Source organism: Scomber scombrus, chromosome 9 (assembly GCF_963691925.1).
Source record: "Scomber scombrus chromosome 9, fScoSco1.1, whole genome shotgun sequence".
Taxonomy (NCBI): Eukaryota; Metazoa; Chordata; class Actinopteri; order Scombriformes; family Scombridae; genus Scomber; species Scomber scombrus.
Genome location: NC_084978.1, coordinates 29,188,838 through 29,206,649, shown reverse-complemented (window position 1 = coordinate 29,206,649; position 17,812 = coordinate 29,188,838). Strand labels below are relative to the sequence as shown.

The 17,812-nt window shown below is 43.9% G+C and overlaps 6 non-coding genes across 6 annotated transcripts; all 6 read left to right on the top strand.

Annotated features, from left to right (window-relative positions):
* Nucleotides 1-3,331: 3,331 nt before the first annotated feature.
* Nucleotides 3,332-3,522, top strand: LOC133986517 (U2 spliceosomal RNA). The gene has a single exon (XR_009925540.1). It is a non-coding gene; the product is annotated as a U2 spliceosomal RNA (small nuclear RNA).
* An 848-nt stretch (nt 3,523-4,370) lies between these two features.
* LOC133986491 (U1 spliceosomal RNA) lies at nt 4,371-4,534 on the top strand. Its single transcript, XR_009925520.1, has one exon. It is a non-coding gene; the product is annotated as a U1 spliceosomal RNA (small nuclear RNA).
* Nucleotides 4,535-5,181: 647 nt separating this feature from the next.
* Nucleotides 5,182-5,372, top strand: LOC133986520 (U2 spliceosomal RNA). The gene has a single exon (XR_009925543.1). It is a non-coding gene; the product is annotated as a U2 spliceosomal RNA (small nuclear RNA).
* A 766-nt stretch (nt 5,373-6,138) lies between these two features.
* Nucleotides 6,139-6,302, top strand: LOC133986501 (U1 spliceosomal RNA). The gene has a single exon (XR_009925525.1). It is a non-coding gene; the product is annotated as a U1 spliceosomal RNA (small nuclear RNA).
* A 647-nt stretch (nt 6,303-6,949) lies between these two features.
* Nucleotides 6,950-7,140, top strand: LOC133986496 (U2 spliceosomal RNA). Its single transcript, XR_009925521.1, has one exon. It is a non-coding gene; the product is annotated as a U2 spliceosomal RNA (small nuclear RNA).
* Nucleotides 7,141-8,041: 901 nt separating this feature from the next.
* On the top strand, nt 8,042-8,151 carry LOC133986521 (U5 spliceosomal RNA). The gene has a single exon (XR_009925544.1). It is a non-coding gene; the product is annotated as a U5 spliceosomal RNA (small nuclear RNA).
* The last annotated feature ends 9,661 nt before the right edge of the window (nt 8,152-17,812 follow it).

The following is a 17,812-nucleotide window of genomic DNA, read 5'->3' as shown; positions in this document are numbered from 1 at the left end:
GCCTTCTGATCACGCCCTTGATGTCCTTGTATATTTGGATGGGCGTGAAGAGGCCTCTCTCGCTGTCCTCTTTTAGCCAGGGGATGTCTGCGGAAGGGATGCCATTGGGGTCTTCCCACAGGCGCACCCAGCCTTCCAGCTCCACCTGCATATGCAACATTTAGTTATTTATTTTCCATAATGTGGTGATTTTGAGAAATGCATTAACATTGCTTGTATATGTTGTGATTTTACACTTACAGGAGAGTCACTCTGCCTCAAGGTGGTGGCAGCGGATGTAGGCTGCATAGAGTGGACAGTGGGTGCAGGCAGTGTAGGCTGGACAGCAGCAGCGGCAGTAGAGTGGACAGCGGGTGCAGGGAGTGTAGGCTGGACAGCGGCAGCGGCAGCGGCAGTAGAGTGGACAGCGGGTGCAGGGAGTGTAGGCTGGACAGCGGCAGCGGCAGTGGAGTGGACGGCGGGTGCAGGCTGTTTAGTCTGAACAGGGGTCTTGAGTAAGTCTAAAAAAAAAGTCCAAACAAAGTAGTATTATTTATATTGTGATTTTTTTTCTTTTTTCTAACCCATTTGATGTGTATTAACTCTGTATGTCACCTTCCACAGCCTGACTTGCAGCCAACAGTTCTGCTTCATCACCTGGCCATGATGAAAGATCCGACGAGGTGCTTGCATGCAGTTGCTGGGGGACAAAAAGGTAAATTAATTATCTAGATGTTATGACGTACCAGTTTTTAATTATCAAAAGTTAACAAGCACATTTAGGTCAAGTGCTTAAAATGTCACTAATCTGAACAATTTCACTCCTGTTTCTAACAAAAAAATCAAACCAGTACTCACTTGATCTTTCTCGCTGATGTATTTTCTGAATCGTTTCATCAGCGCACTGGTGATGTGGGTCACTGGTGTGTTCAACCATCTCCTCACAGAACTGTTTGCCTTCTTTATAAGCTCCCGCTGCTCATCTCTAAACTCCTCTGGCCTGTTCTTCGCCGCGTGGTGCTGCCGGTAGAGTTCCCACATCTCCTGAAAGGTGTGATCCTCGAACCCTTTCTGGCCGTAGATGCACCTTTCTACGTTGGCCTCGAGGACACTGGAGACTTGTGGGAAGCTCTCTGCGTACTCTGCCAGGTAGTCCTTCACCCACTGGTTCCCAATTACTGCTTTTGTGTTTGGGTTTGTCCCTTCCAATCTGTGCTTGTCAATCACACTGTAAGCATATACACAATTTAGTACTGACATCATTAATATCATTGCAGTTGTGATAATGAGTAAAGAAACTTGCAGACCGATATACAGGTAATTTGTTTGAAACATGTCTACAATGGTATCAAATATAACATGCTTACTACTTCATGTAGCCCACATCATTTGCCACAAGCCAGTGGAATGGTGCATGCTCGTACTGGCCAAATGGCAGCACCAGCTTTCCCAGGCACAGCTGACGGGACGGCAGAGGGATACCCTCTGCATGAAGGAGCTTCTCTGTGTGGACCAGGGCAGTTGTCTCAAACAGCAACTCCTGTGGAGGTTTGGGGAAGACCACCTTCTTGTCCCGATAATTACGGGCTTCTCTGGTGGCCATCAGTATGGCCTGTTGGCGATGTGCAGGGGCATCCGGGTTGACGGTCCTAACGTGTGGGGTCGCCATCTTAATCTGGAAATACTGAAATACAGCAATGCATGTTATTATTATTATTATTGTTATTATTATCGTTATTATATTGTTTAAATCTGAATGAAATGTGTTAAGTGCCTTGAGATGACTTTGTTTTGATTTGGTGTTTAAACAAATAAAGATTCATTGATTGAGATTGATTATTATTATTGTTATTATCAATTACTAATATAATAATGAACATTGGTTACAACAGGTCATTGATACATGCACACATGGGATATATTGTACATGTGTTAATGTTCATATTACAGTTATTGTGTGCTGTCCACATATACGGATTCATTGTAATGTGATGCTTTAGCATCTTTAAACCTTCATAATAAATGTCATACATCAGACCTTAATGAAGCCATTTGAATTGAATTGAAAATTGTAATAACAATGTTATATGTAATAACATTAGACCGGTCAAAACAGACCGGTTCATACTGTGGAGTGGCAGGATTTGAGCAGTTATATAAAGATTAAAGAAGGATAGATTGGATGCTGCCCCCTCTACCCGACCCCGGATAAGCTGAAGAAGACGGACGGACGGACGGTTGGTTGGTTGGTTGGTTGGTTACACGAAAGGACGTTAGGCGCCAATGCTAACATTAACGCTAAGACAATGCTCAACATAAATGGCGTTATAATAAATTAATTTATGAGGCGCAGTGAGTAGTGAGTGTAATAACAAATGAATTGATTAATTCAATCTTACCAATACTGATGATAGTCGGAGCATTCGAGGAAAATTCAACTCTGCATAAACAAACCAATCAGAAGCCGTAACTGTCTACGTTCAGTCACATGACGCCAGGAGGCGATATGATTGGTAGTCTACGTTCAGATTCTGCGATCCGATTGGTAGTCTACGTTCAGAATTGACCAACCAGAAGGCGTAACTGTCTACGTTCAACGTAGACTTTTGCACTCCGGCTGTGATGACCTCTGCGAATTCCCCAAATGTGGGAATCTCGATTGCATAATTTCTGGTAGTGGGGGACTGCGTTCGCGCTCTCCCCTGATAAAACTGTTGAAAGAAAACTAAGTCGAAACCCAGCAGTGTCCGAAGAGAACCGGTGTTCAGGTGACATATCTGATACAGAAGACCTGAGTAGGAGCAAACAGCTTTTTAACCCCTGAAGCCCAACAGCGCCCCCAGTACATGAAAAACGTGTCAGGGCAGTTAAACAAGCACGAATATAGTCACGTTGACACGCCGTGTTGTTCAGAAGAAGCTCAGCTATCGAGCTGACGAGATGGCACAGGGATACCCTCTGCTTTCTAGTTTGTCCTTTTTAGTTGGCAAATCCATGTTTTTTTAATGTCAAATGACAAAGAAATATTTGGATATATTTAGAAATTGTTTTTCATTCTGTAATGCAGTGGGGTGCCGTTCGCGGTTTTCTCCACTAGATGGTGCTGCAACTCTGTTAGTTAACACATCGTTAAAAACATGTTCTCCTCCACTACAGATCAGACTCTAATGTGACTTCCAGTTTATTCCCCTTGTTACATTTGAGACTGGTTTGTGTATTAAAGTATATTTAATCAAAGTTTTTTATTTTAAATAAGTGAAATCTGTCTTTGACTCGTATTGGACTCTGTGAAACCGCGAGTGAGACCGACGCTGCAGAGGACCAGTCCTCTAACTCCGACCCATTCTCAGTTATCGCTTCTCGGCCTTTTGGCTAAGATCAAGTGTAGTATCTGTTCTTATCAGTTTAATATCTGATACGTCCTCTACCCGGGGACCATATATTAAATTGATTTTTGGAACAAGGAGATGGAATAGGGGCTTGCTCCGTCCACTCCACGCATCGACCTGGTATTGCAGTACCTCCGGGAACGGTGCACCCCTTCTCTCTGTGTCTAACGTGAATACATTCAGCTCAATAGGTGAGTGATTTGTCGTTCTGTTTAGATAGCTACATTGATATTTTGTTGGGATTTTACACTCCAGCAATTAATGCATGTTTATAGTTTTTAAAGGCTGCTGGATCATCTTCAGTCTCTCTAATCCCCTAGGACGAATGGGGGATTAGAGAGACTGAAGACGATCCAGCAGGGGGCATTGCCGCACTCCTTGAGAGAGACAACCTGCCGTCTGCTCTCAAGGAGAGCGGCAATGCCCCCTGCTGGATCGTCTTCAGCCTCTCTAATCCCCTAGGACGAATGGGGGATTAGAGAGGCTGAAGCAAGCGGCAATGCCTAGGGACTAGAGAGACTGAAGACGATCCAGCAGGGGGCATTGCCGCTCTCCTTGAGAGAGACAACCTGACGTCTGCTGTGACTCAATGGGGGAAAAGTGCAGCGTGACACAGAGTGATATTTTCACCTTGGATTGGTAGACAAAGAGGGAAAGGGTTGCCAAACCCGCCGACCCGAATGGCTGCCAGAGAAGGGCAACGGCAATGGTCGGACGTCCACCAACTGCTCAGCCTGACAATTTTATTTGCGTATCACAGAATTGCCTACGGGGGCATAAGAGGTTGGGCATGAAGGACAAGTGAGGCCTCGGGCAAGAAAGACACATTTAGTATAAAACGTCTCCTTGTGTGTTGAATCCGTGCAGATCCACCTTCTTATATACAGTCTATGAGATCCACAGCCTCATACAGCGTGTAGTTTGGATGATGTGTGGATGGCCCACCATCAGTCGGCGTGCTGTGTCTGTGAAAGACATCCCCGGCTCGGATCTGTACAACTCATACTTACCTGGCAAGGGAGATACCATGATCAAGAAGGTGGTTCACCCAGGGCGAGGCTCAGCCATTGCACTCCGGTTGTGCTGACCTCTGCGAATTCCCCAAATGTGGGAATCTCCATTGCATAATTTCTGGTAGTGGGGGACTGCGTTCGCGCTCTCCCCTGATAAAACTGTTGAAAGAAAACTAAGTCGAAACCCAGCAGTGTCCGAAGAGAACCGGTGTTCAGGTGACATATCTGATACAGAAGACCTGAGTAGGAGCAAACAGCTTTTTAACCCCTGAAGCCCAACAGCGCCCCCAGTACATGAAAAACGTGTCAGGGCAGTTAAACAAGCACGAATATAGTCACGTTGACACGCCGTGTTGTTCAGAAGAAGCTCAGCTATCGAGCTGACGAGATGGCACAGGGATACCCTCTGCTTTCTAGTTTGTCCTTTTTAGTTGGCAAATCCATGTTTTTTTAATGTCAAATGACAAAGAAATATTTGGATATATTTAGAAATTGTTTTTCATTCTGTAATGCAGTGGGGTGCCGTTCGCGGTTTTCTCCACTAGATGGTGCTGCAACTCTGTTAGTTAACACATCGTTAAAAACATGTTCTCCTCCACTACAGATCAGACTCTAATGTGACTTCCAGTTTATTCCCCTTGTTACATTTGAGACTGGTTTGTGTATTAAAGTATATTTAATCAAAGTTTTTTATTTTAAATAAGTGAAATCTGTCTTTGACTCGTATTGGACTCTGTGAAACCGCGAGTGAGACCGACGCTGCAGAGGACCAGTCCTCTAACTCCGACCCATTGTCAGTTATCGCTTCTCGGCCTTTTGGCTAAGATCAAGTGTAGTATCTGTTCTTATCAGTTTAATATCTGATACGTCCCCTACCCGGGGACCATATATTAAATTGATTTTTGGAACAAGGAGATGGAATAGGGGCTTGCTCGGTCCACTCTACGCATCGACCTGGTATTGCAGTACCTCCGGGAACGGTGCACCCCTTCTCTCTGTGTCTAACGTGAATACATTCAGCTCAATAGGTGAGTGATTTGTCGTTCTGTTTAAATAGCTACATTGATATTTTGTTGGGATTTTACACTCCAGCAATTAATGCATGTTTATAGTTTTTAAAGGCTGCTGAGACAACCTGCCGTCTGCTCTCAAGGAGAGCGGCAATGCCCCCTGCTGGATCGTCTTCAGCCTCTCTAATCCCCTAGGACGAATGGGGGATTAGAGAGGCTGAAGCAAGCGGCAATGCCTAGGGACTAGAGAGACTGAAGACGATCCAGCAGGGGGCATTGCCGCTCTCCTTGAGAGAGACAACCTGCCGTCTGCTGTGACTCAATGGGGGAAAAGTGCAGCGTACAATGCAGCGTGACACAGAGTGATATTTTCACCTTGGATTGGTAGACAAAGAGGGAAAGGGTTGCCAAACCCGCCGACCCAATTGGCTGCCAGAGAAGGGCAACGGCAATGGTCGGACGTCCCCCAACTGCTCAGCCTGACAATTTTATTTGCGTATCACAGAATTGCCTACGGGGGCATAAGAGGTTGGGCATGAAGGACAAGTGAGGCCTCGGGCAAGAAAGACACATTTAGTATAAAACGTCTCCTTGTGTGTTGAATCCGTGCAGATCCACCTTCTTATATACAGTCTATGAGATCCACAGCCTCATACAGCGTGTAGTTTGGATGATGTGTGGATGGCCCACCATCAGTCGGCGTGCTGTGTCTGTGAAAGACATCCCCGGCTCGGATCTGTACAACTCATACTTACCTGGCAAGGGAGATACCATGATCAAGAAGGTGGTTCACCCAGGGCGAGGCTCAGCCATTGCACTCCGGTTGTGCTGACCTCTGCGAATTCCCCAAATGTGGGAATCTCGATTGCATAATTTCTGGTAGTGGGGGACTGCGTTCGCGCTCTCCCCTGATAAAACTGTTGAAAGAAAACTAAGTCGAAACCCAGCAGTGTCCGAAGAGAACCGGTGTTCAGGTGACATATCTGATACAGAAGACCTGAGTAGGAGCAAACAGCTTTTTAACCCCTGAAGCCCAACAGCGCCCCCAGTACATGAAAAACGTGTCAGGGCAGTTAAACAAGCACGAATATAGTCACGTTGACACGCCGTGTTGTTCAGAAGAAGCTCAGCTATCGAGCTGACGAGATGGCACAGGGATACCCTCTGCTTTCTAGTTTGTCCTTTTTAGTTGGCAAATCCATGTTTTTTTAATGTCAAATGACAAAGAAATATTTGGATATATTTAGAAATTGTTTTTCATTCTGTAATGCAGTGGGGTGCCGTTCGCGGTTTTCTCCACTAGATGGTGCTGCAACTCTGTTAGTTAACACATCGTTAAAAACATGTTCTCCTCCACTACAGATCAGACTCTAATGTGACTTCCAGTTTATTCCCCTTGTTACATTTGAGACTGGTTTGTGTATTAAAGTATATTTAATCAAAGTTTTTTTTTTTAAATAAGTGAAATCTGTCTTTGACTCGTATTGGACTCTGTGAAACCGCGAGTGAGACCGACGCTGCAGAGGACCAGTCCTCTAACTCCGACCCATTCTCAGTTATCGCTTCTCGGCCTTTTGGCTAAGATCAAGTGTAGTATCTGTTCTTATCAGTTTAATATCTGATACGTCCCCTACCCGGGGACCATATATTAAATTGATTTTTGGAACAAGGAGATGGAATAGGGGCTTGCTCCGTCCACTCCACGCATCGACCTGGTATTGCAGTACCTCCGGGAACGGTGCACCCCTTCTCTCTGTGTCTAACGTGAATACATTCAGCTCAATAGGTGAGTGATTTGTCGTTCTGTTTAAATAGCTACATTGATATTTTGTTGGGATTTTACACTCCAGCAATTAATGCATGTTTATAGTTTTTAAAGGCTGCTGGATCGTCTTCAGTCTCTCTAATCCCCCATTCGTTTTAGGGGATTAGAGAGACTGAAGACGATCCAGCAGGGGGCATTGCCGCTCTCCTTGAGAGAGACAACCTGCCGTCTGCTCTCAAGGAGAGCGGCAATGCCCCCTGCTGGATCGTCTTCAGCCTCTCTAATCCCCTAGGACGAATGGGGGATTAGAGAGGCTGAAGCAAGCGGCAATGCCTAGGGACTAGAGAGACTGAAGACGATCCAGCAGGGGGCATTGCCGCTCTCCTTGAGAGAGACAACCTGCCGTCTGCTGTGACTCAATGGGGGAAAAGTGCAGCGTACAATGCAGCGTGACACAGAGTGATATTTTCACCTTGGATTGGTAGACAAAGAGGGAAAGGGTTGCCAAACCCGCCGACCCGATTGGCTGCCAGAGAAGGGCAACGGCAATGGTCGGACGTCCACCATTTTGACGTGCTCGTGTTGCCCCTTGCTCCTCTGGAACAACTGAGTGTAGGGCGTTAGTCCTGTGGCTGGAAAGCCTTGTGATCTTTGCCGCATTTCACAAAAACTAACAACATTACGCATTTATCGCCACTGGAAAGGGAGCAACGTCTCGTCCAGAGAGTGGCAGGGACGTGAAAGACAAGAAAATCTTGGCGCTGTGCTGCGCGGTGTAGGGGAAATGGGTGTGGCCTGGGATTCTGTTCACCATGTCGGGCTCAACGTGAAGGGTGTGACTGGGACCACTGTTGTGTTGGTGTGCTGTGGGTGAGCGGGTCGTACTTATTCCGCTTTCTCTTCAAAACGTCTTTCGCCTTTTACTAAAGACTTCCGTGGAGAGGAACACGGACGAGTTAAATCTATTTTTGGCAGGCTTTGCGGTTTGGCAGAGCCTCGTGTGTTTGTGAAAAGCCAAGCAAGCGGGTCGTCTTCAACGAGATGTGTGGCTGCACGGAGGAGACTCTGGGCGGAGCTGCTAAGCAGCGGCCGTTATTCAAGCATAAGAGGTTGGGCATGAAGGACAAATGAGGCCTCGGGCAAGAAAGACAAATTGGGCACTGCCACCATCTCTGGCACCAGGCCATTTATGGCTTTACTAACTTTGTGTCTTTCATAAACTTGCCAAAAAAAGAAGTAGTAGTCAGTTCATAGCAATAGAAAACACACTGATGTCGGCAATAAAAGACCGCCCCCTTCACTCTTTTCATGCTTCATGCAAGGGCGCTGCCCACTTCCCTCCGGACTGCACCGCGGTCATTCTTCCCACGGGGCAGTAAAACGGAACCAGCACCTGACTGCCTGTGTACTTGCCAAGGCAGTACATATGAAAAATTGGAATTGATACAGAGAAGGGAGACAAATGTAGCCTCTGATTGGCTGCTGCAGATCCAACCCACGGGACCTGAGTCATGGACGTTCATTGGTCAACTGCTCTATGTGTAAAGTGCCTTGAGATGACTTCTGTTGTGAGTTTAGATGACTTTAGGCAAAGTAGGATCTAAGTTAAGTTTGTTTAATATCTGCTGAATAGTAGCATGTTTAAAATAAGAAGGGACACAACCTAAAGAAACTGAAGTATTGACAATAGCTAATATAGTAGAGCCAATAATAGGCAAACTTTTAGAAATAGGTGGTATTTGCTGCTATTGGACTTCTGTCTATTGAACTAGAAGTTTCTATATAACAATTTTTTCCTAATCAAACTCCTCAGATCTTGTAAACTGATCAGTTCAAAAGAGTCAAGAATAAAACAAACTGATCTCACAGAAACGTGAAATGGCCTCAACCTGTTAACGCGGGATAACGTGTTGGCACGTAAAGTGTAAATGTTACGTGTCTGTACCACGAAAACTAAACCAATGTAAAGTCACTGAGGATCCTCTGTTGTGGTGGACACACAAGTTCCCTGGTTCAACAACGTCACGCAGTGTTTAATATTGTTTTTTAGAGTAGAAATGTTTTATTTTGTTATTTCAAATAATCATAAATACCAGTGAAATGCAGAGAGGTTGGGTCTGGATTTTGTTATTTCAAATAATCATTTCTCTTAATTTGCATTAAATAAGATTTTTTTGTTTTTCTAAAGAACATTAAGGTATCGTACACACGTAGCCGGTATCTGGAAAAACGGATATATTTTCATGCATTTCGGCCTTTCATCCACACAAAAACTCTGTTTTAGGTAACTGAAAACGATTATTTCTGAAAACTCCGGCCAAAGTGGAGATTTCGGAAAACTCTGTTTTCGTGTCTGCGTGTGTACAGGAGAAAACTGAGTTTTAGGTTCACAAACGTCACAGTATGCGACAGAAAATGCATCAACTTCAGGTGTGCGACTTTGTTTAGGCTTTATGCAGGTTCATGTAGATGAAAACTTTTCTGAAAACGATCTAGTGTTGACGATGTTAATATTGAAAACGGTACGTGTATACAAATTGTGTGTGATACAATTGATATTTTGGTGTAAAGAGGTATAATTATTACAGATGGATTTTTCCTTTTACGTTATATGAACACATACACATACTTAAAGCGACCTTGGGTATCTTGAAAGGCGCTATATAAATCAAAGTTATTATTATTCTTATTATACACACACTAGTATTACTAGTTGTTCAAATCTTTAATTCTTATCACTGAAAGTGAGAAAAAAAAGAGAAAAGAGGATGCAAATACCAAAAGAAACAATTCTTATAGGATCTCTAGAAATGTATGGGAATCATATAGGATTATATGGGGTAATTTAAAAATCCTTCAGGCCTTTTAGAAGCAGGGAATTCGTGCGTCCACCATGAAAGAGGATCCTAACTGACTTTACATTGTTCCTGTGGTACTAACACGTAACATTTACAGATTACGTGTCACCACCTTCACATGTCTCTGTGAGGATGGAAGTGTTGGTCCATCTTCTAGGTGAATTATTTCATTGTCCGAATGAAATTAATAAAACCCTTTGTGATTATGTCAATCGTTTTTATCAAATAAATAAAACCTTGTTTACCGTGGAGCCTCCTTTCTCCATTTCCATGATGTAATTTCTTTCAGTGTTAGTATGTTTGTTGAGAGGAAGGTACACATTCCTCTCCCTCATCTCATCAACATTCATATGAGCTGTGAACTTTGAGAAATGTTTGTTCACTTGTCTTATTAATTATCTGCAGAAGGCCTGAAATAAACCTAATAAAGTGTTTTTTATTTCTCCTTTTTGTGGCCAGTCTGAATAAGCTTCCCATTGTTAAACACAATGTTGATGTGTAGTAATAACAAACTATTGACCTTTTATTTACCTCACATCAAAATGAGTTATCACAAACAACTTACTGTTTTTAGACAAAAAAAATAATGTTTAATGCACTTTAATAAATTCAGTGAAATGACAACTGTAACACGATAAAATAAAGATTTCTAGATTAGTAAACAATATTAACCACCACCTACTGCATAATATTGTTGAACCAGGGATTTCGTGTGTCCATCACGAAAAATGATCCTAATTGAATTTACTCTGGTTTTGTTTCCGCGTTACAGACACGTGATGTTTCTCTTTACGTGCCACCACCACATAATCCCGTGTTAAGAGGTTGTGGTCATTTCACATGTTTCTGTGACATCAGGCTGCTCTCTGCACATATTTATCTCATGCACATGAATTAACCAAAATGTGTTTAACTTTATTAGAGCACTAAGGTTTTTTTTTGTTAATAATGAATCCTTATTAACTGTCAGCAACAGCATGAGTAATCCATGTCTTTATATTTACTTGTATTACATTATAAATAAGATATAACACAGAAGTGTCCCAGCCAGCCTTTTCCTCGCACTTTTTCCGTTCGAAAATGGGGCGTGTCCTATACAGCAGTAAAATGCAGAGAGGTTGGATCTGGATAGTCAGCAGCAGGTGTGTTTAGTACCTTAAATCAGCAGATTGGGAGCAGCTGTGTGAACCTCAGTCAGATCCACCTGAGCAGCAGTGAAGGTCTCAGATTCTGCTCTGAACTCACTTCATAATGAAGGCTGTGTTGTTGGAACTGCAGGCGAACATGTCGGAAGTTTCAAAGTCAAGGAGCATTGGGCAGAATATGTTTCCTACTACATTTGGTTTGTGATGTTTTGTAGGAGACCACAGTACCTCTGCTTTCAGTGTAGCTGTAAACCTCAATGAAACAAAATGTTGATTCTGGATCCTGATCTACATGTTAATAGGAGTCAAGTCAAATTTAAGCACATTTTAAAAGAACAGCAGTTGCTGAAAAAAGCTGAACAATCAAAAATGTAAAAGCAACACAGGACTAGTGTAGAAGATAAAGAAAAGACAACTCTCTTACTGAGAGGTCAAAGAATAAAAATGTGTTTTTGATATGGGTTCAACCTTTATCTCAGCACAAAGAGAAACAACTGCTCAGCCCATTTAGTTACTTGTAGGCATTCAGTAAATTATTAGGAACATTATTTTAGATTTTTAAACAGCATGATCTTCTGCTATCGCCCCCCCAATAAAAGATTTTTCAGTCGAAGTTGACATAACTATAGCCTATGCCCGTAATATTTATCCATCTTTCGTGTTGTGTTTGAGGATGAAAATAAAACTGTCAGCAAAGAAAATACTTAAAGGCAGCAGGTTATCCAGTTTGTCCACAGGACTGATAAATACTCAACAAGGATCAAATCTCCTTATTAAATAAAGTTGTGCAGCAGTTAAATGAAACAAAATAATGCAGCTTATTGTAGAGCTGTGATCCTGACTGAGAGAAACTCGTGCTGCAGTCAAGAAATGTTCCTCCTGTTGAAACAGTTTGACACAAAACAGCAGTAGAAAAAGTTACGTGACTATCAAACTGTTGTGAGACTGAGCTGTAAGAAGTGTGTGAATGTGTTGTGGTAACGACCGACTCTACTCATTCATTAGCCTAATAATAGTTTATATACGAAAATACCTTCTTGGAAAAAATATGATGGTACAGTTAACCACAAATACATGTTAAACACAATGTTGATGTGTAATAATATCAAACTATTGAGCTTTTATTATATATCTCACATCAAAATGAGTTATCACACACAACTTAATGTTTTTAGACAAAAAAAATCATGTTTAATGCACTTTAATAAATTCAGTGAAATGATAACTGGAACACGATAAAATAAAGATTTCTAGATTAGTAAACAATATTAACCACCACCTACTGCATAATGTTGTTGAACCAGGGATTTAATGTGTCCATCACGAAAAATGATCCTAATTGACGTTACTCTGGTTTTGTTTCCGTGTTACAGACACGTGATGTTACACTTTACGTGCCACCAACAAGTAATCCCGTGTTAAGAGGTTGTGGTCATTTCACATGTTTCTGTGACATCAGGCTGCTCTCTGCACATATTTATCTCATGCACACGAATTAACCAAAATGTGTTTAACTTTATTTTTCACATCAGAGCACCAAGGTTTTTCTTGTTAATAATGAATCCTTATTAACTGGTATTACATTATAAATAAGATATAACACAGAAGTGTCCCAGCCAGCCTTTTCCTCGGGACTCTTTCAGCAATGATGAAACAATGGATGTAGGGCAGCGCAAATGTGTTCTTAATGATTGAAAAATAACGAGTAATGAAGGTATAATTGTTAATTGTAGATAAACGTGATTGTACTCTTTATGATTGCCAAAATAATGAGGAATGAATGTATTAAAAGCTCCAAATAAAAGCTGATATAGGGTGGATTAGTTTCTGCTGCTATTTTTGAAATGCTGCTGAACTAAGTTTTGTTGTATTGTTTTATCAGAGCATTGACAATACAGTATCCATCTATCTATCTTCATTTGTCCCTACCTCCATTAGAATAATAAATAAGACTATGTAAACAGTGTGAGGTATGCATCATTGTCTGCTATGATTGGTTGTGTTGGGGTCTGAGCTATTCTACTTGCTAAATCTTTCTCTATGTGTGAGCTCAGTCCACGTGTTCGTTTTGATGAAAAAATAGGAGAAGAATATTCGGTCTCAACACGCTATTTATTTAACAGTAAATGTATAAAGCATATACAGAGCTCCGGGTCCATTTACTCTCCCTGACGTCAACAGCATCTCTGTCAGCGTTCGTAAATTTCTGACTCCTATCTCTTTCCCTGACCTTCTTAAATACAAAAACAGAATGTGAATTGAAATGTTGTGCCGTCTCCCGCTGGGCTGTAGGTCTGGCTTCATCCTTCATCTTCTGACTCCAGGATCTGTGACCTCCCTGTGAAAATCCCTTACAGGTGGGGTAAGGTGTGATTCCCGTGTTGACCCCTACAGAATCTCCAGAAATTCTGCGGGGGGTCTTTCAAGGGTTCGTTCCCATTGCCCAACAAAAGGTTAAAAGTTACCCATACAAACAAATCCAGATGTTTTCTGACCCTGTTGTTACCAGCTGATCAACAGATGGAGGCTCAGGACTATGTTAATACAGTCACCCCTTTCCAATCACACCTCCGTGTGACACTGGTTCCCATGCTTTTCCCATGTATTCCTATCCTTATGACACACATCATGTTTTCACTGTTATACATTGTACCACATTTAACAATTGAAACAAACAATACATTACTAAATCACATTATCTGATATTTTAGCATTTGACAAGTTATAGCATATATCTACAGTTGTAATCCCCTTGCTGTCACCTTGTATGGAAGTTTGTGGGAATGTGCAATATGTGTACTTGATATTTTTAAGTTATATGTATGTGGGAACGTGCAATATGTGTATATTGAGGCAATAGGTAGCATTACATCAGTTATTATTGTGCAAATGTGCAATTCTATCACGATATTGCATAATGGTTGTGCAAGTGGGCAACTTAACTTTTACTTTTACTTTCTTTGTTCTTTTTAACTATGGCAGTCCAAGACAAATGTCCCTTCAGGGACAATAAAGTATATATTGATTGATTGATCTTATTTGTGACCCTTTTTTAAAATAAAAAAACACATACCCACAGTTAGCTGCAGACTTACTGGTGAACATAATGGAGCATCAATAGCAATAAGCAAAAAGGATAAGAACAACACGTAATTTGTCTATTGAAATCTTTTATTTAAAAACATGAAGTCATTTCTTAAAGTGTGCTTTTAAGCAGTGGATTGATAAAAATAAATAAAAATTTCATTTCCTCTTTCCACTCCTCCACAGTCTTTCCCCCGACGGCCGCACAGTACGCCACACCAGCCAGGCGAGTGCTGCAGGCGTACTGTGCCACTGGCCGCCGGGTTTTGCCCCTAGGCAGTGGGCCCTGGTCCCTGGTCCCCACCAGCGGCAGCCGCCTTCCTCTTCCTGAAGGCTGTGGTTCTTGGCACAGCAGGAAGAGGAGGAGACTGGGGGGCAGGTGGGGTGAGGCTACCTGGGAGCAGTGGAGGAGCAGCGAGGAGGCAGACCTCTCCAGGAGGGCCCTGGCTCCTCAGGGACGATGAAGGAGAAGGGCTGTCCTCGTCCCACCGGTACAGAGGACAGCCCTTTTGCTGCAAGGAGAGGCTGTTGGGCAACGGCTACTGCAGGGACGACGCCAGTTCCCTGCAGCAGCACAGCCACTCCCCTCTCCTTCATGCATCGAGAGAACCTGGAAGACAAACACTGTTTTTAGACTCTTCAGCTTTCATCAAAAGGTAAATCACAGTGCAGCTTCATGTTACACTCTTACCACTGCGACAGCGTCTTTGATTTAGCTCAAAGAGCTGAATCTGTGTCTGAGCCATCAGCCTCGGGCTGGCCAGCACTGCCTCTCTGACGGCCACGTAGTCCGCCAGGATGAGGGACCACCGAGTCCTGGCGATCCCCCCCGAACCGCGGGGTGGAGACGGCAGAGCTGGCTGCAGATGGCCTCCACCAGGCGACTGGTGCTGGGCCAACTTGCAGGGCCCGAGTGCTCTCCGAGAAGGCAGCTGAGCGAAAAGCGAGAGTGTTAGTGTGCATTAATGTACAGCGGATGTTTACTAGAGGAAATCATAATGTTGTTGATGACACTCACTTATCATAATCTTACACGACTATTATCATTGTTATTATTATTTTGTTATTATTATTATTATTATTAATATAATCATTAATATTAAATTGAATCAGTTAAGTTACCTCAGAGTCTGAGGAGGAGTCACGGGAGGCAGGAGGAGCCTTAACTTCAGGGGCCACAGGAGGGGCGGATCGGTCGGGGGTGGCCGGATGGCTCAGATCTGAATGCGTCAGTTGGATGACCTGACTGGGCAGCTGGGGTATCGGGCCCGAAGACGGTGGGATCCACCCTCGACTTCCTCAAGCACCCAGCCTGTCTGCTGGAACAGGTACTCAACACCGATTAGCTCCCCTGTCACAGCAAAAACCAGAAAACATAGGATTTGACAAATGCTAGTTGTTTTTTTGTTTGGTTTTACATTCATGATGTGAGACTAAAGTGAAGACACGTCACTTAAAGTTGTCAGATCACATACCTGTGTACGCAACAGGCTTGGTGAAGTCCTTAACCATCTGAAGGCCAAGCACCCTTTGGCTCTTCTGGTTAAGGACGTGCTTGAGGTGGCCACTGTAGGAGTGCAGAGGTGCCATCTGTTGTCCCTCAGCTGCATCCAGCGGTGCAGCCGCTGCGCGGTCTTCGTTCTACCTCACCAGTCCATCGACCAGGAACGCTTGAAAGTACTTAGCACTTGCTCTTGTTCCTGAGGAAGGAGGTTTTACATTAAAAAGTGAATTTTCATTTCTATGAGAACACAGAATATATTTTATCACAAGCCACGGCACACATTCAGATACCTGGGATGAACCGGTTGAGGTGGAGGTGGAAGGACTCCAAAGATGTGGAGCTTGTTGCCGATGCTGGTGAACCACTCGGCCGAGCCTTTGCCCTCCCCAGACAGCTTCTTCACCACCTACAACAAAACAAACAAACAAATACAGTTTAGTTTTGCATAATGTGGCGTTTCCCTGTGAGTACTTGTATGTATGCAACACACTTTTGGTTAACTTGCCTTCTTTGTGGAGTCCATTTTCAGCACTGTGCCGAAAGTGGAGAGGACCTGGCTCCGATAGTCTGCCACGTTGTCTGCCTCGGCCAGGAGGAAGGCGTGCCGCAGGAGCCGGGCGCAGGTTAGCTCCCTTGGAGGAGGCGGCACCTGGAACTCGCAGTGGCCAAAGGCAGGGACAATGCCTCCGGGTTCCACCACGGCCATGAGGAGCGTGGTGTACAGGTCCTTCCTCTGGTGGTAGTCCTTGAGGTGGTTCTCCTGCACCTGACCATGGTGTTGCCCTCCGTCCGGTCACGCAGTAGGCGAATCACGGTCTTGTCCACCCCTCGCTTGGCAGTCAGCATGGCCGGAAACATGGAACGATGAGCCTCGGTCAGCTGCTGCAGGATGTCGTCCTCCCACGCCAGCCACCGACCCATGGGACCGCTCTCTCCACCCCTGGCAGCCTTGAGACACGGTTACACAAAAAGACGCTAGGCGCTAATGCTAACATTAACGCTAAGACAATGCTCAATATAAATTGCGTTATAATAAATTAATTTATGAGGCGCATTGAGTAGTGAGTGTAATAACAAATTAATTGATTAATTCAGTCTTACCAATACTGATGATAGCCGGAGCATCCGAGGAAAATTCAAATCTGCATAAACAAACCAAGCGTAGACTATGGGCCTATCAGAAGCCGTAACTGTCTATGGTCAGTCACATGACACCAGGAGGCGATATGATTGGTAGATTCTGCGATCCGATTGGTAGTCTACGGTCAGAATTGACCAATCAGAAGGCGTAACTGTCTACGTTCAACGTAGACTTTTGCACTCTGGCTGTGATGACCTCTGCGAGCTCCCCAAATGTGGGAATCTCGACTGCATAATTTCTGGTAGTGGGGGACTGCGTTCGCGCTCCCCCCTGATGGTCTGTGTCGAAATGCAAGGAACAGTATGCAGTGACAGTGTTGACTCAGCCGAGGGGGTGGCAGTGTTGCCGTACGATGGGCTCTGGGAAGCTGCTGCTGGAACCTGCCTTGTTTTGTCTCCTCAGAGACGGAACCCAGCTTTCCAAGTGGCCTTCCAACACTGTTTTGTTTTGTTTGGTGGAGCAACGAGTGAAGGGAAGGGGAAACTAATCGGGCAAACCTTGTGCATCACAAAGCTTAATTAAATTGCGGCAGTGTTTTCAGCGTTTCAGGATACAGTATGTGGCAACAGATGAAGGGGAGCTGGGGCCAAAGGCACTGGGTTCAGGGATGATGCGTGGCAGGCGCCGTCAGCCAGAGTGCTGTGCCTAAGAGTCAAGCCCCTGCCCTGATGCTTCCAACTCATACGTAGCTGGCAAAAGAGATACCATGATCAAGAAGGTGGTTTACCCCCTTGGCCAGTGTATGAATATAGTCATTGTCGAGCGGTGTATGGGACGTGGCTTGTTCCTTCTAGAACTCCACACTCTGCACCATGGCTTTCTCTGCGAACTGTTGAGTGATAATTCCAGTACATGGTGTAATTTTGCAAGATTCTGGGTTGGTCAAAGGATCTTGAATGGAGTGGGCAGAAGGATTCCTCTTGG